Genomic DNA, 25,443 nt, shown 5'->3' with positions numbered 1-25,443 from the left:
AGTGGTGCACGTCAGATATAACACCTCAACCTCATTAAAAAATGGAGCTAGGTGGAGCCAGTGAGCAGGGAGGAAGATCTTGGGCCAAAGGTGAACACCAAAGTCCAATCTCTCACTTTGGCCCCAGAGGGAGATCACCTTTCACCATCGCAGCTCACTGATGTAGCCAGGTTGCAGGCAGAATTTGCAGATGTGTTCCCGCCCCTGCCTGGTCGAATGAATCTAATTCAGCACCATATTGTGACAGTGCCGGGCGTGGTGGTGATAATAGAAGAATCCCACATCAATTGGGCAATCCCGATAGTTTTACTGCCTAAGACTGACGGCATCGAAGTTAAAAAACGCACAAGTCTCAGTCAGTCTTCCTTTCTCACTCTGAACTTTGTTACGGTCAGTAAATTATGGAGTGCCACGAGGATCTGTTATTCAGCTTCTTTTTCAGCATATTTGCTGCTACTTGGTAAAATAAGAAAAAAATAGTATTAATTTCTACTGTTATGCCAATGATACTCAGTTACATATTTCATTACGACCAGATGGAATCTCTAAATTATGAGTAGGGAATGGAGACGTTGCGTCTCCCTCCCACTTCCGCTGTACCACTGGAAATTCCTGAGTTCAGTCTCGGCTCCTCAGCAGGAAACATAACTCTTGTCAGCATACTTCCTTATAAACCCACATGGTGGGGCGGAGTTATGCTATGCAAATTCCGCAGACCCATGGCATTCCTTGCCATTAGCTCGTTTTGTAATACTTGAAGGGGATAGACTTTCTAAGCGAAACCCCATTCGTAGTCAAGCGACCCGCGAGCGGGCTGCATATGGAGATATGGAGAAACACTGGGGTGTCCAGCCCGCAGGGTGGAATATTTCAACCCCAGGGGTGGCAAGGTGGCTTGCCAAGGGAAAGACACATGCTCATAGAGGCTTACAGTGGAAAAACACATGTGGGGGTCGCCCAAGGGGGGAACCATGTACATGGAGGCACCTAGCCAACACGCATAACTCTGGCGTTGAAGTCAACAGCGCTGGAGGAACTTAGGGCTTCTCAGGTAAGCTGGGTGAACGTCTACACGGTGCCTTGTGGTGACGCTGGATAGCCCTCGGTGGACGCCTCGATCCCCCACTCCCTGCTCCTCCCCATCATGGTGGACAGCAGCAGGCTCCGGCCTCAGGCAAACACCGGTGACTCCTCAGCTCCCTCATGGACGGCAGCTGCCCCTCCAGAACCCAAGCGGCCGACAGCGAGGTCGTCCGTCCCCCCGGCAACTCACTCTAGCGCACCGCCTCAAGCGTCCATGGTGACAGACCTATGCGACAGACTCTACAAAGTCATGCTCGATGGCACCGCGGATTCCCCACAATGTGTGACAACAGTGCTTAATTTGAGCCGGGTCCTGCCGGATCCTGTTCCGGAAAATGTCCCGATTTTTGCGTTCCGCCATTGGTTTTAAACGATCCGGCATAAACAAGTGCATTACATAGTGCCGTTGTGTGCACACTGGTGTAACGACTGCGAGTATGAACCAAACACATACTAATCTTCTTCCAGAAGATTAATTCAAACTCTCCGCTTCTCGCCGAATGAAAGGGGGAAGATTTGGTCAGGACTTCGCATCCTCATCAATCTTGTCATGGGGTCCAGGCGCCACCAGTCTGGCTATTTAAAAGAGCCCCCCCAGCACTAACGAAATAACTGGTCAATGCTAGCTTTGTTGCCGAACACTGATGGGTTAAGAGAATGACAGAGACCAAGGTCCCACGAGGGAGATACAAAACAGACCCCATTCTTCTTAAGGACCTCTGAATGACCTCAGGGTGTAAAATCTTTTCAAACCACAGAACTGAGATTTTACCTATAACTATACATAAAATCATTCAAGAATGATTTTCAATGGACTTATAATCAAACATCATGCAACTACATCATTCTATGTTGTTTCTACAATATATGTGTGATCTAATCTACTTAGATGCCATATAATTCATGTAATTGTTATAACTATTAGGTGTGTGAATGAAAGTGTGTACTGTTTCATATCAATGCTATCTTACGAACACAACTAGCAAGATGGCTGGAATTAAATCTGTGTAAAATGTTTCGTATTCTGATAAGTAGAAATCATGTCTAAACAGTTGCATCTGGTCTCCGCTTAAAACTAGAGAACCGACACCCCCAGGGAACACATGACTTTGAAAACAAAGCAGCAGTCAGAACTCCCCTTTTGTAGGAGGAACAAACCTCTTTTTGTTTTAAAAAACCTTAAAAAACAAGCACAGAGCGTTAGTTTAAAAAAAAGTAGTTCGAAGGGTGGGGCAGAACAAAGACGGAGACAGCAGACGATGGTTATAGTAACCATGTAACAGACGAGCAGACCAACCCAAATTAAGATCAGATGGGTTAGATTCATTTCCAGTCATCTTACTAGCCTACTCTCTTCTCAATTTTCTTTCTTTTCTGAGTTTTCCTTTCTTTTCCGTTGTGAGTCTCGGTTCTAAGTTAAGTTTTGCGGCAAGATTTCGGTCCACGTTTCTTCTGCAAAGCCAGCTTCAACAAAGACTTTCCATCAATCCGCCATCCACACCACGTGAGTGGCCGCCACAGACATCTATCCAGGCACGAGGAGACCAGCCAACGAACGGGAAACCCCCTTTTACCATGACAGAAGGGAATCCCCAAAAGCAAAGACGCAAGTACCTCCAGACTCTTAAACTGAACTGGTGCATTGGTATAAATTTAATAACCTGCCTAAAACGATAGAAGGGTTGAATTAATAATTGATGGTTCGTTCAGGTTATGTCTTATAAGTGCATAGAATCTTGAGATTTCATCATCTCACTCTTAAACTCATTCTTTCCAAACTCTTTCTTTCTTTCTTTCTTTCTTTCGGCAACTTGTATGAATGTGTGTGTATGCGTGTGCGTGTGTTTGTGTTAGATATTAGTTTATGTGTTAGCATATAATCAATAAAGTATTGTTTGTATTTGAAAAGAGAAGTATTACTTGTGTTATGTGCTTACGAATTTATTGTCTTGAACTGCGATCTAAGTTACCTATGCTTTTACCCTTGATTTATTTCTTTACTGTTAGCTGGGGATTATTCTTTCTTGGCCAGGAAGATATTATATTTCCTAGAGTTAATAATTGTTTATGCTTTCTGTTCATTGGATGAACTGATAAAATGATCATACTATTGATTCTGCTGCAGTAAATTCTGAAAATAATTAAATTATTAATTATTGATCATAATCCGTTATGAATAATAATTAATTATATTTATACGGGCGTATAAAAGCTACACTGGCATGAAGCGAGTGTTTTCAGTTCAATTCTTGTGCGCGAGCATAAAGCTCAGCTTTCATAGGAATTAATTGAATGGTTAATGGTTAATGCAAATGTATTTGGAGGTTATGTTTTGCTATCGGCCCTCAGCAAATATATTTTTGATCAGCTTTCTTAAGTTCAAAATCACTATCATTGGTTGGTGCTTACTGCGTATTGTTTTGCATGCAGTAAAGTGTAACGTTTGGAGAGTAGCATCAAGTTTGAGAGTGTATACCTGATGAATTATTGTAAAAAAAAAAATCGCCAAAATGTAAAAAAGACAGTCAAGCATATTTAAATTTTCCATATCCACGACCACGAGTAAAGCTGGTAGTGTTTCTAAACAAAATAGATGATGGAAATGAAAGCTTTAGCATAAGTTCTGCCGGGAAGACTCAATTACTATGTCACCTATTGCCTTCACTTCTATCCAATCATATTCGTTGGCTCATTGTATAAAAGCTCGGTACTTACACATGTTTGAGTTCGCAGATACTGAAGCGACGATTACCCCCATCCTCCCCACCACCACCAGGATGGTCCTGTCTATACCTCCCGGGGGGTCGGCTGCGCCCCTGCCTTCGTCTTCAGGCAGGAATTGCAGATCCGATACCCTCGGATTATGCACTACGGACGGGGCCTACGCCAAATGACTTTGTAGATTATCAGCTTGCTGAGCTGTCAATAAATGTATGGTTTATTGAAATAATTCTCCCGAGTCTTTCTGGTAGAACTAGTAATAATCAAGATAGCAGGAGACACGAGCAATGAAATCAATATAATGGAAAAGACAATGACTTTGTCCGTGAGAGAATATCAAAAATCACTACGTCATCTGTGAATTAAGTGGAAATCATTACACAGTTTATATAAAATCAAACACACATGATTATCTTTGCTCGAAATGTTATGAACAGCAGATACGCTAATTATTTTTTAATTGCTTTTTCTGTTTAATCTCAGGATGCCCATCCTGACATAACTAGAGATTACGCCAGCCCCAGATTGGATCCAGCTTCTTACGAAGACTTCAAATGCCCCAACACCTGTGAAGAGATGACTCCAACTCCAGCGACAACTTCAGATGACGCCAACTATGAATCAACATGCACCACTCCCAAATCTAATATATGTCGTAATCTTTATGTTTACAACTTGTAATAATTACTTATAACAATAATTAACTCATTGTTTCTTGCTAAAATTAATACATTATGTTAGCTAACTGCATGATTTGTATTATCTTAGAACTATACATGTGCAAGAAACTTTCTTCTTAAAACAAGACCAGAATGAGGTTTATATTCCAAAGCATTCCAGAATTGTATTCATTGGAATTTCGAACATTACCTTTGCTGGTCTACACTCAAAAATGGGTGTGACAGCAGACAGTCTATTAATGATTTGTCACTGACATGTAGATGCAAATTTATTTATAGTTAGAAAAATGTCTAAAGTAGATGTCAAGGTATCAGAGGCAGGATGTAAAATGAACATGCAGATTTATTGCGGGTATGATTCACAGACAGAGACACAGATAATAAATGGAAGTCTTAACTGAGTGGTAATAGTCCTTTCTTTGCAGATATCAATCAGTGGGTAGAGAGCATGAGACTGTATAGGTTGCTAATGTAACCCCCTTTTCCTGCCCATTACCCCGCTTCCAAGTATAGTAGGCAGCGTGCGAATACTCACATTAACCCTCTGGGGTCTGAGGTGTTTTCTGGCCCCGGAGGTGTTCTGACATGCTCTGACATTCGTTCTTATTTCTGTTACTTGTGACATTTTCATGGCTAAAGTCTGATTACACTGTATTCAGCACAAACTCTGCTACAATAATATGTCAGCAGCATGTATGTAAAAGTTTGTAGTTTTGAGATAATGACATTTATGTGTGGTTTGTGAAAAAAATTAAATAAGGTCATGAAACCCATACTGATTATTCCCACATGGAAATAACCTATATGATGATATATGCAGTTTATAAGCACATATATGCTGCATATATACAGCATATTTGCACATATATGATAATATATATGCTGCACATATGCGTATGCCACATATAGGCAAAATTGAGGTGCATATATGTGCATATACAGGCCATATAGGTCTCCTGTATTGCTTCTTTATATCCATATATAAGCCCTATATGTACATACAAGATATGTCTCCTATATAGCTCATGGCAGGATCTGGTCATTTTGTAGCTCATATCTCACTTTGGCAACTGTCATACATGATGCCTAGCTCAGATAGGCACATCTATCAATTCGAAGCTCACAGAGCTGAGAAGATCAAAAAGATATATATATATTTTTTTTTTGTCTTATTTTTGTTCTTGTACTATTTGATTGTTCTTAAGTAAATAAATAATGTAAATTTCTACATTTTGGGCTTGTATTTATGTTGCTGTAACGATAACCAGCTGGAGTGCCCTCGAGAGCCACCAGAGGGCGCTCCACAATAGACTAGGATCACTTCCTCATAAACTACATTTCCCATAACTCACTGCCCGGACTCATCATCACTTATCACTGATCACATTCACCTGTACCTCATTCACTGATTGCATTCACCTGTGTCTCATCATCCTGTTAGTCTCAGTCTATTTATACCATGTTCATTCATTCACTCACCGTGAAGTCTTGTTTAAGTGTTACACTGCATTTCTGAGCATTCTCTTGGTTTTCTTGTCTCTTGGTTTTGGATATCTTGCCCTGTTTCCTGGATTACTCTCTTGCCTCTGGTCCCTGGATTACTCTCTTGCCTCTGGTCCCTGCCTGTTTTGTTTGTTTGTTTCTTTGTTTCTTTGTTTTGACTGCCTGCCTGTGTATGACCCTTGCCTGTACATTGGATTACGCCTCTGGATTGCCCCATACAATAAAGCTGCGTTTGGATCCTCGTCTCGGAGCAGTTCGTAACAGATGCCTACACTGTACATTTTTTTTTACAGATATTTGCTGTAATTTAAAGGTTGTATTTTGGTTTTACATCAATTTTACGTTTTTTACAAAGTAATATTTTACAGATTTTTTCTGTGAAATCAGAAAACAAAGAAAAGAAGGTATAACTGCAGAAATCTGCATCTATTCAATATGTTGTCCTTACAGATTATTAAGCATGTGGGGGTTAAAGTGAGTTTTTTTTTTTTTAAGGTTAAATAATAGTATTTGTACATACAGTAGGCAGTAGCCTATCCTACATGGGCTACAGTAGGCCTGTATTGAATTCTTTTTTTATTGCATAGGCTATAGTCTTTTAATCTTGTCTTGAAAATAGATGCTCATTTTGATCATTATTTCATTGTCTTATTCTCCCATAATTTCATGTATATTTTATTAATATTTTTCCAAATCTCCGTTGCTGCACATTCAGGGCTTTGTGTGTGTGTGTGTGCGCGCGCGATGACGCAGATTCAAATTAGCCGCCATTACGTTTCCGCTGTTTAGTCCCGCCCACAACGGTTAGCTGATCAGTCGACTTTGGATCTGTATCAGGGCAAGCGGGATATTTGAATTCAGTCTACTCTCGTGAAGTGGATTGTGAGATTAACAGTGGTTCAAAGCAAACGTATTCGTCGAGAGCAGCCGTGAGTAGGAGCTCTGTTGTCAGTCAGTCCGTTTGGATCACTCATCTATATAATGTCATTCTATATAGATCAGTGGTTTGGATTCTTCGGAAATAACGCCCTTTTCAGTGAGCCTGGTTCGTCACAGCGGACATCATGCCAACCGATCACCGGCTGAGGTAAGAGTCTACATGTGAACGATATTTTATATTACATTTGTGTTAAGTTTACGTTACAGTTTTCAAGCTAACGTTAGCATTTTAAATGATGTTCAGTTAACTGGCGAGAGCTGGAGGCAAAACACTGAAAATGTAGCATGCGTCTTTACATTTTCCATCTGTTTTAAGAAAGATTAGTTGAACCCACACCTCAAAAAACCTAAAACAAGCGTTCGTAGACTTGTTATACATATCAAAGTCCATTTAATTGTGTATAAAATCTTTAATATGTGATAGTATCTGTCAGTAAATCAATCTCTTAAATGGCGGGACATTTTGAAACACTGTCTGGAACAAGCGTGCCGCACAAGCCCTGAAAAGTGAAGCCCAAACGTCTCCATCGCCCCCCGGTGACTGGTCCTAGTATAGGTTATAAGCCCCGCCTCACCGTGTTATTCAACGGGACGTGAGACCAACTAAACAATTAAATTACACTTCAAATATCTTTTTTCCAAAGGTGGTTTCTTTCATTTGCTGTCGTTTTTATCACGCTGATGTAAGTTCAAGTGTCTGTTTCTAAAATAAGTTGGTTTTTAGTTAGTTACGTGATGCGGTGGTGTAACGTCATGATTGACAGCTGTGATTGACAGGTTCTCTGAGCGTAGTAATCACTGAAGCACCAACGGACATTTTCTTCGGAGGACTGAGGAGATTGTGTTTACTTTATTTTAACAAGCCTCTTGTCGTACTGCAATCAATTTTTTTTAAAAAGTGTGCAGAATCCACTCTCCCTGAGTGCATTTTGCGAGAGTGAGGGCGGAGCGTTGATTTCGCGCCTTTACTTCCTGCTCACGACTACACAGGTCTGGTCCCGAGATCGCTACTGCGCAGACTCAAGTTCCAATATGTCAGCGCCATATCGGGACACTGGCGGCTTCAGTTCTCATCAGGGGGGCAGGGTTTCATATTATTTTGAAGTTTCCCCGGGCGCCGCCATTGGCTAGCGGACCCCCACCTGCTGTTAGCATTCCATTAGTCTCGTGTAGCCAGACCTTCAGACTGACGGCTGAAGGTCTGGAATTCATAGCAGCTTTCTTTGGCCAAGGCCCGCCCATAAGGCCGTTTGACCGACATGTCAAACAACCAATTACAGTTACACGTAAAAATTACACGTTTCGTGGCGTGGAAATGTCCCCACAACAACAGACCGACGTGCAACAAGTCAGTCAGCATAGAATCCTTCTAAATGCTGACAAAGGGTCGGCCAGGCTTGGAAAATAATACTCTTCCCAAATCCCGTCGGCAAACAGGCTAAAATATCTCTTTTTGTCTCCACTAAGTGCCTCAAACAAAACTCCTGGACATTTAAAGAGTCTATGCCGTGAACCTCGCATACTTTTGAGAATCCTACGTTTAGCTGATCTTGATAAATGCTCATTGTCACTCATGTAAACACAACAGTTTTTCTTCCGCAATCACACGTCTGCGCTTTGTTTCCCGGCTGACCGAAAATAAACGCGACACTCGCGCCCCCCGGAAATCCGATAAAATTCAACCAATCAGATAACGACTTCGACATTCCTGAAGTGTTTCCAGTTAAGTGTACCATATGCATCAGACGTTTAGCCAACGTTCCGTGGGCGTGACGTCTGAGGCTGAGACTAGCATTCCATTGACTCCCATTCATTTTGGCGTCACTTTGACAGCGAATAACTTTACATCTGAGGCGTTTAAAGACTCCATTTGTCCATTATTTATTTCTAAAGAAACACGGAAATGTATAAAAGGCTCCATTACCTTGTAGCTTCCGTTATGGCCCCGTAGAAGCAATTTTTGTACAAATAGGCTAACGATTGCGTCATAACCACACGACTCTGTCGCACAGTAGAGAATTACCGTATGGACAGGAGGAGAAGCTTGCAGGCAATCTGGGGGATGTGGAGGCAAAGTGACAAAATAATTAATCAGAATACATAGCAAAAGTTTCTCCTGCTCCTAGCTCATGGACACCTCCTACTCTCACTCTCCGTCTCTGCAAGTTTCGGAAGGGAATGATTTAGATTTCTCTTGGCACAGCTACTAGAAGACAGACGGGTTGCTCACGTCACATCTACGTCGTCAAGCTCAGTTTGAGTCTGCGCAGTACGCTCAGCCATCAGGAAGTAAGAGCTTCTAATTGACTTCACTTGTCTCTGTTGAATCCAATGGGGTCGCTGTGTCCAGTTTATATACTGTCTATGGTTCTCATCAATGGAAGAGAGTGAAGGGGCGTCGTCCATCTTTTTTTACAGTCTATGGTCTGGAAGCTGAAAACTCTTCTCTTAAAAAATAGTAATCACGTTTTTGGCGGATTTCTATTACCATTTTTAATAACCACAATTATACTACAAATAGGCCTAACGTTACCAAGCTTTTTTTTTTTTTTGGTTAAACCATAGTTAATTTTCGTAAGGGTTAATGTGGCTGTCAAGACCGTTAAGAAAACAAATTCAGTAATACTGTACTTGTTGATGATACAGGAAAGCACTGAGACTAGAATATGAACACCACATGATAAATTACATATTCTGGCTGCATCTGCTTGCCAACACGTAGATAGAATGCATATATGTGCATATATTAGGCTTATAAAGTAAGTTGAGGTTTTGCATTGTCCCAGTGGAACATATTCTGACATGTGTAAATGTAATACTGAGTTGTAAAAAAAAATTTTTTTTTTTTGTGATTTCAGGTCAAGTGGAAAGCAGAATGATCATGGCAAACAAGGTATGGGAAGAAGTAACTTAAAATATTGTAATGGCCGAGTCTTCTGATTCCATATGATTGCACTAAAAGTGGCAGAAAATTTTATTTGTTTTATACTATATTTTCCCATGTGAATATTAATTTGTATTCATTTGCCACTGTAGCTGCACAAGGTTTGGTTTTGCTACAGTAAGGCCACGGTTGTGTTAGATTGTGATTTAGATTTTTTTTTGTGTATTGTAACTCGGCTCTGTCATTTAGAAACATGGGTTTTCCTATCACTTAATGACAAATATCTCTACCTTTCATTCCAGCCAGAGGATCTGACGGTTGCTGCTCGCATCTCAGTCTCCCTGATGGAAAATTCTTGCTGGATGAATGACCTTCACCTTCAACTCAACCTTGCCAAGACAGAACTGCTTATGGTTTCACTTTCAGCCAAACCATGCGATCCTGCTGATTTGCCTTATACAACACCAGAAAGATCCGGCCCTTCCTGTTGGAGCCACACAACTCCTTGTCTAAGCTCTTGTTCTATCCAGACTGGACTATTGTAATGCTCTCCTGGCAGGCCTTCCAGCATCAGTCAAACCTCTGCAACTGATCCAGATGCTGCAGCAAGACCTAAACTCACTTCTTCAGATCTATGTGTCTCCAGAAGCTTGTGTTCTGCAAGTGAACGGCGCCTTGTGGTGCCATCATCCCAAAGAGACACAAAATCACTTTCACTGACCTTTACCTGGACTGTTCCCTACTGGTGGAATGACCTGCCCAACTCAACACATTTTCAAGAAACCGCTAAAGATCCATCTTTTCATAAACACTTGACCCAATAATACTAAATCTTTGTTTTAATTAAACAAAATAAAATAAAATTGCTATGTGTACTGTACTACACTAACTGGGACTTGTCACTGCAATTGTTGCTTCTATTGTTCTCTTAATTTTTAAGTCACTTTGGATAAAATGTAATTGTAAATGTGTAAAATAAGTTATATTAGAGTATAAAGGCATACAGCAATTGCCTTTTAATGTGGATATTTTTACATGTTCTAAATTATATACTAAGATTGTATTTCCTATCATTCACGTATCTTGATGTTCAGTGTTTATGGTTAATGAGTAATACTGTAAATGTGCAGGTATTTTGTACTTATACGTTTAGTTAATTTAACAGAAATTGACTGTACATTTGCTATTATTAAGTACTTAATTAGAGATTGGTCAATGTTGTGAAATTGGAAATGCAAAAATTAAAACTGTAAATATACAAACTTTGTATTTGAATTTATGTACTTATTGCATTTTTATACATAACTTCATAGTTATTATACACAGAAAAACTATATATTAAAAGATAATTACTGTAGATAAGACAGCATTATTATAAAAAAACTTTATAAAACCCTAAATTTAATTTTTTTTTTTATGTAATTTGACATTTATCTGTTTTTCCACGGTTTAATAAGCCATTATCAACAGTAATGTACTGTAATTTAATTAATTTTGACTGTAAAGTCAATTCTGTATTTTTACGGTTTTTGCCTGTAATTTTGTGTAATGGTTATTTGCCGTAATTTAACGGAATCCGTCTGGAAACTTTGCTGCCAGAGATTTACCCTTTGTATACGGGATTTTTATTTTTTTTACAGTGAGTAGCTATGGATTTTACTAATTTTACTAATATATAGGTAAACACATATATATATATATATATATATATATATATATATAGCATTTATAGGTGAACATATAGGTGCATACGTGCATATATGCACACATATATGTACACATATGTGCATATATGTACATAATATAGGAAAACGGCCAATTTTATATATGTCACATATATTACAAACCTATATCATAAACATGTTATATAGGTTATTTCCATGTGGGTTTCTTCACACAACTTTTGAAAATTGTATCACATAGCCTAGAATATTTGCTTCAAAACTATGTGAAAATCATCCTGACTGCTCATTCAGATAAGAAAATATATTGATTTAAAATTTGTAAGACGTGTTTTGTGTAAGAAAGCTTTATAGGCGTAAACACATCCTGAATATTAATGGATTTCACACCTGAGAAAGACAAAGACCCTCCCCTACTGGCCCTTTTAGGTGCTATCAGGCCCTATCATTCTGAGCAACCTTGCACAAAAAATGAGGAGATTTAAAAAAGAATGGCTCTTTGATTGTTTGGATTTATTTACAACACAACATAATCCAAAGATACACAACAAATGATCCAAAGACAGAGACATTGTGCCATTCCTAAAAACATTGTACATACCTTTCATTTCAAAGGTGTTTGATTTTTCACTTTACCATGTTCATGTACAGAGACTATAGGGCTGCACGATTTTGGGAATACATTTTAGATTTTTCTGGTTAAAAATTGCTTTTTAAAATTCACGGAGTACACACACACACACACAAATGTTTCCAACAATATATAATGAACACCAGGTATGTTGTGCCTTGTAGGCATAGGCTACGCGCAGTGCTGCATAAAATAATAATAACAATACGCTGATTTCACGCAGCCGCCATTTTGAAATCGAAAGTGAGGCTCCGGTGGGAAAAACCCCGGAAGTAAAGATAAACAACAATGCATTTGGACTACCAACCTGAAGCTGCTGCCGCGATTTACACTATTGGATGTTAATATCCAATATAGGATATGTATATAGTTCATTCCTGCTTCTTTTTTTACTTTCTGAATTATATAAAAAAATATATTTTATTTATAAATGAATTTCACTGTATATAGTCTAAAGTATAAAAGAAATGTATGTACAGTTTTAGAATTGACACAACATCATTAAACACAACAATACGCCATCGCATTCACGACTCTCCTGTGATTAAAGGCGACACTTACGGTTTTCTTCCCACCGGAGCCTCGCTTTCGATTTCAAAATAACGGCTGCGTGAAATCAGCGTATAGCCTAAGGCAGGCAGCCTATAGCCCTAAATCTTTAAAAAGGAACACTTCAGTAACAACTACGCCAGAGAAAAATATATTGATTTTCATATGTTACTTAAAATGTTTCCATTCGTTATGATGTTATGAAATGAGATTGCAGTAAAAACATGAAGCCTAATGTTTGGTGCGTTTTGCTTTTCAAACGCACAGCACGTTTTGAATATGAAACATTCAAACGCACAGCGCGCTCCAAAATATGAAACATTATGGTAACCATATTATACATATCTACGTTTGAGCAGATATCCACAAACACAGTATTTAACAGTAAACACGGGTCTAAATATTATAATATTCACCATATATCTAGCAACAGTTCAACTGCAATGTGAAGTTTATGCAACAATAACATTAACTAATATAATTTAGAATACATTTCTTACCTTACATCTTTCTTGTCTTTAAATCGTGTTCTTCTTCTTCTGAGGTAAATCCAATGTAAGCTCACGGCGTGTCTTCCAAACTCGACGAAAAGCAGAGACTGATGAAGTTTGGTGCTTTGTGTTTGAGGTAATGAGCGTGTTCACGTTCCATGTGGACAATTTGCATGTCAATCTCTTTTGCGTGCGTGGGCGTGGTCAAATAAAAACTAATGAGCAAGTGTTTGAGAAACTGGACATCTTGTTGGTTTTATACAAATTACTTAAACAGAGAATATTTGTTTTCAGTTTGAATCCGATCATTTAAAAGTACACACTTAAATGTTTATAAAGATATATGGCTCATAAATGTGTGACAAGTATTCACTGAGTTTTGTTTCAGTTTATAGACGTGCTCAAGAAAAAAAAGTTCACCGCGACGGAGATGCAGAAAGCACACTCTGTTTATTTTCTTTATTTTACAAAAGCAGAATGTTTTGATTTGATTGTAAGTGGACACATACAAAAGTAGACACATCACAGATTCTTTTTTCATATTTCTTTTTTCTGTATGACCATAAATGACAGAGTAATTTAAGTCTATTGTGCTACTATGTGAAGAAAATGCAGCAAAACACGCCGGTGCGTTTGCCGACCCCAGAGGGTTAAGTTTTTCGCTGAGGAGCCGAGACGGGTTCGCGGCTACCAGCGGAGGTACAGGAGTTGTGACAAGGGGAGTTAATGTCTCTATTCCCTCCTTCAGGGAACGGGGGTTAAATTAATAACCTAGACATTTCATTCAGTCACGTTCAACGTTAACATCAGTGACTGATGAATTGGGATCTCTATGGAAGATGGCACAGCTGCTGCCCCTTCCAGCGCCCTGAGCAAGCTGCCTGATCCCCCACACCAGTTGGGGTGAAAGAAGGGACAGGGCTGTGCACAGAGAATGTCAATCACTGATGTTCCATTTACCCTGTACAGTGAGAATATTGGAAAACACTGGGAAAGCATGCACATTCCCACTGGAAAATGGACGCTACGGAGACCACATCCTGCCCATAGGGAGGTAACATGTGGAGTTATGCATATGGACTGACCTGGCGTCAGATGCCTCCGGCGCATCTGACTGCCGAGGATGCTGGAGGAACTCCAACAGGGTTCACCAGTCGGGGAACTCGCCTGAGGAGCATAATAAGTGCTTGTATTCCGTCCTCAGAGGGGAATGGTGCAGCATGCAAGACACTGGGCCATTCATCCCACATATTATCTGTTTGTAGAGAACACATGAGAAGACACCGGCTCCCCTCAGAGATTGTAGGTTCTGAAGCTCTGCGTCCAGTCCACGTACAAATGCAAAGTGTGAACAGGGCACAGCAACATGAGGGCTGGGTCTGCCTCCTCCAGGGGGCAGGGCTTGCAAGTTCACCACCTGGTCCCCAAAACGAGTGGTGGGAACTTTGGGCATGTATATATGTTCGTTCGTGAGCCAAGCTCTATAAAGAGAAAAGAGGATCTTTTTCCCAGTTGACCCGAAGCCCAAAGAGGCTGAGGTGCGCGAGCACTATGTCCCTGTGTCCAAATAACTGATCTCGCAACTGGGCCAGTGTGAGCCAGTAGATGAGGATGCAAATGCACGCCTCCTTCAAAAGGGTGAGAGTGGCCTCATCTATCTTTGTAAAGATGTGGGGTGATAAGGAAAGGCAGAAGAGGAGGATATTGGGAGCGGAAGGGAGCGAAAAAAGTCCTGTGTCAAGGTAGGATCGATAGGCCTCCTTCAGCTCAATAGCTGCAAACCAATCTTGGCTGAGAACGCACATGAGAATGCGTTTCTGCGTCAGAATCTTGAATGGGAGCTTATGAAGGGCCCCTGTTCAAGACGAGCAGGTCCAAGATCAGTCGTAACCCACAGCCTTTCTGTGGCACCGTGAATTATGGGATGTAAACCCTGCCTTCATGTCGGCTGGAGGGACCGGCTCTATCACGTCATTTGCCAATAGGACTGCAATTTCCACACACAGGACAGTAGCATCCATGTCTGCCACTGAGGTCAACCGGACACTGCTGAACCTGGGGGGACACCGGACGATTTGAATCGTATAGCTGAGTCTGATCGTCCAAACAACCCAGCAGGACTGGCTGGTAAGTGCTAGCCAGGCTTCCAGACACCGTGTAAAGGGGGACCAGTAGGACAATAGACGTGCTGGAGGTAGGGCAGCGCTGTGGAGCATAGGGGCCTGCCTCGGAAGGCACAGCATCCCGATGTGGGGGCCGTGACTGTGGCTGCACACTTACCTGTCTCAATGATTCCTGTGAGGGAGTGGGGCAGTGCATTCACTGTATCCTGAAGAGCAGCTTGCTACATCTCTGGCCACTTGGAATGTTTGACCGGCACTGAGACTGGCGTTGTCACCTTCCTACAGTGAGCTCGACATTGCGGGTTGGGTGAAAGCTACTGCTGTGGCCACGATGGCGCAGATGTGGAGGCCTCAGGGAAATGCCCTCGGTGATGAGCAGGCGGTGGTGGGTTCCACTTGAGCCCAAAACATGTGTCAGGAGAGGAGCGGAGTGGCCACGGAGATTCACCCGGCAGGAGAGCCCCTACTGTGATCCTCAGGTCACCCTGAGTATTAACCGAAGTGGCCCTCTGCTGTGCAGAAGAAACAGATCGGGAAATAGCAGAAAGGACTCCACCTCTTTTGAGGTATTTTAGTCTCTACCATTTATCCCGCCGGTATAATAACAGCGCAACAGCATCCGAGATCCGCCCACAAAGTTACTTGCTCTTCGCGTTTGATACATTTCAGATCGTTAAAATAGGGCCCATAGTCTTTACTGTTAAATTATTGGTAAGAGATTATGTGTGAACAGGACCTTTTCAAAAATGTCGGTAAATTGGTTCTGGCAATTTACCAGTAAGGGAAGTTGTAACTAGGGGTGGGGGAAAAAATTGATTCTTAGATGCATTGTGATGTGAACGTGGACGATTCTGAATCGATTCACAAAAGTCAAAAATCATTTTTTTTATCGATTTTTATATATACAGTGGGGAGAACAAGTATTTGATACACTTCCGATTTTGCAGGTTTTCCCACTTACAAAGAATGTAGAAGTCTGTAATTTTTATCATAGGTGCTCTTCAACTGTGAGTGACCGAATCTAAAACAAAAATCCAGAAAATCACATTGTATGATTTTTAAGTAATTAATTTGCATTTTATTGCATGACATAAGTATTTGATACATCAGAAAAGCAGAACTTAATATTTGGTACAGAAACCTTTGTTTGCAATTACAGAGATCATACGTTTCCTATAGTTCTTGACCAGGTTTGCACACACTGCAGCAGGGATTTTGGCCCACTCCTCCATACAGACCTTCTCCAGATCCTTCAGGTTTCGGGGCTGTCGCTGGGCAATATGGACTTTCAGCTCCCTTCAAATATTTTCTATTGGGTTCAGGTCTGGAGACTGGCTAGGCCACTCCAGGACCTTGAGATGCTTCTTACGGAGCCACTCCTTAGTTGCCCTGGCTGTGTGTTTTGGGTCGTTGTCATGCTGGAAGACCCAGCCACGACCCATCTTCAATGCTCTTACTGAGGGAAGGAGGTTGTTGGCCAAGATCTCGCGATCCATCCTCCCCTCAATACGGTGCAGTCGTCCTGTCCCCTTTGCAGAAAAGCATCCCCAAAGAATGATGTTTCCACCTCCATGCTTCACGGTTGGGATGGTGTTCTTGGGGTTGTACTCATCCTTCTTCTTCCTCCAAACACGGCGAGTGGAGTTTAGACCAAAAAGCTCTATTTTTGTCTCATCAGACCACATGACCTTCTCCCATTCCTCCTCTGGATCATCCAGATGGTCATTGGTAAACTTCAGACGGGCCTGGACATGTGCTAGTTTGAGCAGGGGGACCTTGCGTGCGCTGCAGGATTTTAATCCATGACGGCGTAGTGTGTCACTAATGGTTTTCTTTGAGACTGTGGTCCCAGCTCTCTTCAGGTCATTGACCAGGTCCTGCCGTGTAGTTCTGGACTGATCCCTCACCTTCCTCATCAGGGTTCGTACACTTTTTCCAAGGTCAAATTCAAGCACTTTTCAAGCACTTTCCAGGTCCATTTTAAAGCTTTTTCCAGCACCTTACACTACCGTAAATTACATAACAATACATAGTTAAAATTATTATTTAGTGTTTTTATCACATCAAAAGAGATAAACAGCCAAATGTTTCATAATAGCAGAGGGCTGCACGATATTGAAGAAAAATTAGATATGCGATAACTCATTAAATAATGCGATATTCAATATGCGATACGATAATGCTTAAAGTGTGTCAAATTAACTTAAATTATCTTTAAAATATCTTTAAAATGATATAACCTACACATACGTGTTTCACATTCTTTTTGTGATAAGAAAATATCCCTACAACTTCAAGACAGTGAACATCAGTGTTCTGTAGCATAATAAGTGTTATTTTAACATCACTGGGGTTTAGGGGTTCAGGTTATCCTACATTAGGTTTATTTAACAACAGAAACTGATTAATCAAATGTAAAAATAAACACTGCTTAGTTTTCACTGCATGAATTAAATATACTGATTCTTATTAAAGCTACAAAAGTTAGCCTATTCAGCCAAAAGCAGTGAGTGATTTTCTTTGTCTTTTGTTCATGACTCCAGTTATTGCAAGCCGTTGCGATATGCAATTATACATATTGTAATATATACAATTGCAATATTTCGATATATTGTGCAGCCCTAATATTTAAGCCAATCACAAGTTTTATTCTTCAAAATGTATCACTAAGTATAGCCTAAAGCATATGAATAATATACTTTTCATTATATTAATGTCCAAATATTGCTTACCAGATAATGTGATTTATAGGCTGTAAAACTTAATTAATTTCAAATATGAAGACTTAGGATTTGAACAGAAATATTTGACAGGCATTCCCGTTTTGGGACACATTCTTGATATAGACAAAGTTTGAACAATATCTGAGTGCACAGGCACCTGCCTGATAAATGTATTTCATTGCCAAGATGTCTTGGGCCAAGATAACGTTAGCTAATACATTTACTGGAATAGAGCAGTGTAAATATTGCATAGGGCCATCCTAAACCTTACAGTAACAATATACTTCCAGGGTTCTCAAGTCTCACGCATTGGCCGTGAGACACACGCAATTCAACCAGTTCACACGCTCACACGCCACACCGTGTATTTCTCACGCTGAAAAGGCAATGCCAACCAAGTTGTCATGCAAGCTTTATATATAACGTTGTATACGAGGCGCGGGCACACAAAGTGAAGTTTCCTGCCGCCAGCGCGTATCTTGGCCAGATTGCGTTCGTTAATAGGCAACACAGATGCGCGAACACACGGAAGTTGACGGAACATTCTCGGCCACCGTACGTTCGTTACTAGGTAACCAACAACATCGCGCGAACACACGTCGTGATGATGGAGAAGGTAAGTTGGAAGAAAGCTCGTCTAACATTTTTAGGCTAGAACATTTAATATATAGCCCATCATACATTATTATTGATGCAGTCAAAAACTCTACAACTACTTTGCAACCAGGCCAGAAGCTTTGGCTCAGTTTGGCTAGCTTACGTTATCTGAAACTAAGGGAAATGTTAGTGGGTATGGGAAGGAATGAAGATGTATTTCTTCATTTTATTTTAAATAAATTTAAATTTATTTATTTTATTTTATTTTAAATTATATATTATACTGTATTAATAGTATTTCTAGTTACATTAAGGCTACATACGTATTAAAGCAGAGTGCTCTGGGTAATATATATCCTGTCAAAACATACATTAATCATTGCCATTGCATTTGTATTTTTCAAACACTTACAACACAAAACACATTTCATAAGCTGGAGTGTGTACTCTTGTGTACACACTCACACACACACACACACACACACACACACACACACACCTTAATAATACTCTAATATGTCATTTGTTCACAATGTCCCACCACACAATAAATCATTATACCGTTTCGACTAGACATATTCAAAATGCAAAAATATTTGTTTTTCCAAACTGTTTGGAGCAATTCATTATATTTTTGTAATTTTTGTATAACTTATTTGTAATTTTGAAATATAACATTAAATAGTATATTTGATGTGATGAATTGCTCTGTCATTTATTAGATTTACCAATTGTTATAATTTCAATTTGTGCGGGTTAACAATGGTTAAAATTGTGGGGCGGGGACAGGTGGGGGCGGGGCTCCATTAGGCTCCTCCCCCAACCACATGTGATCTCACTCCAAGCTTTTGATCAAACTTGAGAACCCTGATACTTCTTATGACTAGGGTTGGGTACCGAGACCCGGTTCCAATAGGGAACCGGTTCCGACGTAAACGGTAGTAACCAGACCGAATAAGAACGAAACTTTCGGTGCCTGATTTCGGTGCCTGACGTTTTTTACCGCCCCCTATAAAACATCTCGCGGCACGAATGATCCAATAATAAAACATCTCCAGTAAACCAGCAGAGCATTAATTTAGTTCGTTTGTTAAATAAGAGGCGATCTAGCGCTGAAATGCGTTTTTTAAATCAAGTGATCAAAGTGCTCGTTGCCGCTGCGATCAGTGGCGCGGATACAGTGTTTTCTCTTGTGGCTCGCGCACACCGCACTGTCACTCGGACGCGCGCTTCGTTGCGGAGATCGATCTATTTATGAGGCGCCGTCTATATGATTATGTGCGCGGAGAGTTTGTGTGTGTGTGTGTGTGTGTGTGTGTGTGCTCGCGTCTCAGATGAGTATGCGCGGAGAGTTCCGCGCGTCTCGTGTGTGTAGAGTTTGCGTGTTTGTGCGTGAGCGACTTTAGATGTGATGTTGAGCATTTCATATTAGTTTGAGCATTCAGCAGTATACATGTATGACTACTTAGTAGGCCTATACGTGTATGCAAGGGTTTCATATGTGCGTGAATGAAGTTTGATTTAAAGGGATACTCCACTTTAAAATGAAAATTCTGTCATCATATACTCACCCTCATGTTGTTTCAATTCTTTATGAATTTCTTTCTTCTGCTGAACAGAAAGGAAGATATTTAGAATAATATCAGTAACCAGACAGTTTCTGGTCTCATTTACTTCCATAGTATTTTTTTCCTACTATGGAAGTCAATGAGACCAGAAACTGTCTGGTTACTGACATTCTTCTAAATATCTTCCTTCCTGTTCAGCAGAAGAAAGAAATTCATAAAGAATTGAAACAACATGAGGGTGAGTATATGATGACAGAATTTTCATTTTAAAGTGGAGTATCCCTTTAAGCCCTAGACCACGCCTATCTATTCATTCTGGTGAAATCACAAAATATAATGGACACAAAGTGTCCCTGCTTTATATACAACCACTGATGAGCATAATCGTAAAAAAAAATAAAAAAAAAAAAAACTACGAATGCGGATTAGAACCCAAAACCTTTGACACGCCTGACTAAAGTTCAAGTTCAGCTGGCAGTGTTCCTCTTCGGATAAGTCTAGTATTTTAATGCCAACTGCAAATCTTGCATATCAAGTATGAAGTATATCAATATCAAGTATATTTATATGAGGCTATACTGTGTGTGTTAAATATTTCTGCTCAGTGTCAGATATTTCTCTGTTTTGTAAAAGTCATAATATGAGAAGACAAAATTTTGATGTTAACTCAAGTGTTTTCGGCTACATCAGTAGCCTTTTAAACGGCACAATTTTTCATTTAATCAGAAATCAGAAAATCTTTTTCAGAAAATCACACACACACACACACACACACACACACACACAGAGGTTTTTTTTTTTTTTTTTGATAAAGTGTGTGCGGTTTAGTTTTGTTAAGTACCGTTTCAAGAACCGTTTAAGCACCGGAACCGTTTGAAAAATACCGAGTAGGTACTGGTATCGGATAAAACCCAACCGATACCCAACCCTACTTATGACACTGACTGATTTCAGTTCAGAAATCAACGACTGTTGTTATGCACTGGGCTAACGTTTGCAGGTTAATTTGCACGTTACAGTTCTGTAATTTTGGCAATGTTCACTGCATATTCCACAAATGAACGTGACATAACGGACATGCAATACTTACATTACATTATCACACCAAGTACTCTCAGTCACTAATGGCCCTTTCAGATAGGACGCGGACCGCGCTGCGCTATGAAATTAAACCGATATATTTCAATGGCTTGCACTGCGCGACTCGGACCAAAGCGGAGCTCAGCGAGCTCGCGTGCACGCCGCGGTCAAAGTTTAAAATAGTTCAACTGTTGCCGCTGCGTGGCCAATAAAAACGGTGCATCCAAACAATCGTGGAAATCAAAATGAAAACTCCGCCTACTTTTGCTCTGGCCAGCGTAACGCAAATCAATCTGTATCTGATTCTGAAGGGCTACATTTTTTTTCTCCATTTAATAAAGAACTATTTCGTCAGAAAATTATTTCTTATGAAAGAAATACAGTTACAAATTCAAGCATTTTTTATCCAAAATTCAAGCACTTTTCAAACCTTGAAAACACAACATCAAAATTCAAGCACTTTCAAGGATTTCAAGCACCCGTACGAACCCTGCCTCATGATCATTGATGCCTCACGAGGTGAGATCTTGCATGGTGCCCCAGACCGAGGGAGATTGACCATCATCTTGAACTTCTTCCATTTTCTAATTATTGCGCCAACAGTTGTTGCCTTCTCACCAAGCTGCTTGCCTATTGTCCTGTAGTCCATCCCTGCCTTGTGCAGGTCTACCATTTTATCCCTGATGTCCTTACACAGCTCTCTGGTCTTGGCCATTGTGGAGAGGTTGGAGTCTGTTTGATTGAGTGTGTGGACAGGTGTCTTTTATACAGGTAACGAGTTCAAACATGTACAGTTAATACAGGTAATGAGTGGAGAACAGGAGGGCTTCTTAAAGAAAAACTAACAGGTCTGTGAGAGCCGGAATTCTTACTGCTTGGTAGGTGATCAAATACTTATGTCATGCAATAAAATGCAAATTAATTATTTTAAAATCATACAATGTGATTTTATGGATTTTTGTTTTAGATTCCGTCTCTCACAGTTGAAATGTACCTGTAAATGATGATTAGGTTTTTTTTTTTTTTGTTTGTTTTTTTCAAGCACATAACAGAGTGCTGGCTGAGCGTGAAATTTGAACGGCACCCTCTTCGTTAAAGGTTACGTATGGGAAATTGCCAATTTCATTGTGACCTATTTTGTATTTTTTGTATGAGAGCTGCTTTCTGTATTGTTTAGTTTTCACATCAGTATGCTGTAAACCGATCTGTTATACAGTACGTTCATTATATGTAGGTTTTACTGTACTGCCCTCCACAGTCACAGTGTGTATCAGTGCAATGCCAGTCACAAAAAGTTACATTTTGACTCTGCAGATGTTCATTTACTTTTTTTGTATAAGCTGTTTTTGATTGTAGTATACAGCAACAATTTAAAGTCATAACTCTTTATTATTTAGTTGTGTATAAGAGTGGTTTTGTATGTTACTAATTATTCAGAATATGCGTAAGTCCACAAGCATTATTTTTGAATGAGAGCCGCTGGTACATAATTCGGTAACACTTTAAAATACGGATCCTTCGTTAATGAATAACTACACAGGAACAAATGAGTAACACAATATTAACAATCTAGTAACTACAATTAACTAACAAGTAACTCTGATTAACGAATTAGTAAGTAATAGCACACAGATTTAAGTGGTAGTTCACTATTAACTAATCAATAACTACTATTTTTTAATACTTCACAGAGAACTACTGAATTTTTTTACAGATTTAAGTGGTAGTTCACTAATAACTAATCAATAACTACTATTTTTCAATACTTCCCAGAGAAATAATGAAAAAAATTCACAATTCATGCAAAACTAATTAATAACTAATGCAGGACAAATTACTAGCACTAGATTAACATTACTGCTAGATACTGTACACTAATTATAAATATGTAATAGCGTAGCAGACTTATGATTTGGGAAAGCTGTCAATAATTAGCCTATGCACTGCTGTCTTTTAGAGAACTATTCATAAACTAAATAATTTTTAAGAATTGTTTTTATAAATGCACTTGTCTGGAACACTTACCCTGTGGCCGATTTTCCGGCATTCCTCTGGACTGGCTTTGAATAACTAGACTCATCATGGTGAGTACTGGAACATACTGAGTCATCAGCCATCCAAATACCAGTTATTTTATTGTTTAACCTACCTCTCAAAATGGTTTTTATGTATGTCTCTTTGCTCATATGTAGATATGTATGTATATATATATATATATATATATATATATATATATATATATATATATATTAGTGCTGTCAATCGATTAAAAAAAATAATCAAGTTAATCACAATCATAGCCTGTGATTAATCATGATTAATCGCAAAATGACTTGTAAACATGCAGTGTTGAAATATGCATGGCAATCTGGTTTAAGGAAACAGATTCTTTATTTTTATCAAACATTCACATTTACAGAACAAATGTTCAATAAAATTTGTTGAAGCATCCATGGCAATCTGGTTTAAGGAAACCGATTCTTCAGTTTTGGTTTTATCAAAAATGAACATTTATAGAACAAATGTTTATAGAACAAATGTTTAATAACAATTTGTTGAAGCATCCATATGAACTACAGACATATTTAGCAGGCAACTGTTACAATGTCATGTCTACACGTAGTGACAAATTGCTTTATTGTAAAATGTCTGGATGGTAACATCACCTCAAATGACTGCAACAAAAAGCAGGCCTATTTTGGAAATGGAACAATGTCTTAAGAGACAGAGTGAACAGTCTCTATATTATTGGTTAAAGATTCACTTCAAACAGTGTGAATCTGTGCTACATTCCTTATGTCAATCAATCATACGTCAACTCTCCTTTCAACCAGTTGCTCAAGCAGACTAGCTTGTTCACATTTTCAGACGATAGAGCTGACCTCTTCTTCTGCAGAATGTGGCCTGCCACAGAGAACAGTCTCTCACATGGCACTGTTGTGGCAGGTGTAGCCAAGTACCTTTTTGCAATATGGGCCAGCTTACCATATGCACCTGATTGTGATGACCACCACAGTAGTGGACATGTTTCTATGCTGGCACAGGGCTCTGCCTTGTACCTCTCCAGATATTTATCTGTGGACAGTACATCATCATCATCAGACTCTGACTCTGATCCCATCAGAAGGAGAGCCATCTTCTTCTTTGGTGGCTCTGTCTCCACTTTTTCTCCAGAGGTCTGTGGTGCAGTTTCTCTGTCCTTCAGCATCTCACTCAGCTTTTGCCACACCTCTCTCCTCTCTGCTTTGGGCAAGCACCTAAGGTCCTTGAATCGAGGATCAAGAGCGGTTGCTACCTTTAACCATGGCATGTTTGACTTCTCCTTTCGTATAGTGAGGTCTTTTGTGAATGCAGTCTTGAAGCGTGCTATGTATGCAGAATCGACATCTGACACCTCCATCGTACGCAGGAGATGACAAAGTGCAGGCAGCACCACGGAGCAGGACACATACTTTTCACCACCTAGGAGCTCAGTGATGTACCTACAGTGAAAACACAACACCACACAATTGACTTAATGACTAGTTTTTATTCAGATGTCATCTGTTTAGGGTACAGCCACTATGTCTAAATAACTTACAAATAACACAACTTAAAAATAACATTATTTATCAAATTATTTATAATGACATTATTTATAATGTCTAAATAACTTGGATTTTGATAACACTTTACAATACGGTTCATTAGTTAACATTAGTTAATAATAAAGCTAATCATAACCTGTTATTATTATTAGTTAACATTAGCTAATAATAAACTGCACATAAACAGCATTTATTAATCTTGTTAATGTTAATTTCGACATTTATACTTTACTAAAATATTGTTATCATTAGTTAATGTACCGTGAACTAACATGAACAAACAATGAAACGCTGTATTTTTATTAACTATAGTTAACAAAGATGAACCAATACAGTAACAAATAAATTGATCATGGTTAGTTTAATAACGTTACATTAACTAATGTATTGTAAAGTATTACGTAGATTTTTTTTTTTTTTTCATCAGTAAAATTTAAAGAAATCATATAAACGTTACCTGCAAGGCTCCAGTAACGTTTCCAACTTTGACAGCCTGTCGTATTCAGCTGAAGTTAGCATAGCTAAGTTCTGCTTCTGCTGTTCCAAGGTTGCTTTCAGTGGATCTTTGTTGTGTTGAATCCGCCTTATCATTTCAAGAGTTG

General features: G+C 39.5%; 2 long non-coding RNA genes across 2 annotated transcripts in view; one reads left to right on the top strand and one right to left on the bottom strand.

Annotated features, from left to right (window-relative positions):
- Positions 1-10,621, bottom strand: part of LOC307150038 — a 371,381-nt gene extending 360,760 nt beyond the window's left edge. Inside the window, exon 1 of the long non-coding RNA XR_013819650.1 lies at positions 10,554-10,621. This is a non-coding gene — a long non-coding RNA (uncharacterized lncRNA). The remainder of the gene's footprint in view (positions 1-10,553) is intronic.
- LOC307150039 lies at positions 9,775-10,389 on the top strand. The gene is made up of 2 exons (XR_013819651.1): positions 9,775-9,819; positions 10,113-10,389. It is a non-coding gene; the product is annotated as an uncharacterized lncRNA (long non-coding RNA).
- Positions 10,622-25,443: the final 14,822 nt, after the last annotated feature.

Source organism: Squalius cephalus (assembly GCF_949319135.1).
Source record: "Squalius cephalus genome assembly, chromosome: 22".
In the NCBI taxonomy this organism is placed as follows: domain Eukaryota; kingdom Metazoa; phylum Chordata; class Actinopteri; order Cypriniformes; family Leuciscidae; genus Squalius; species Squalius cephalus.
This window is presented reverse-complemented; position numbering and strand designations above follow the sequence as displayed.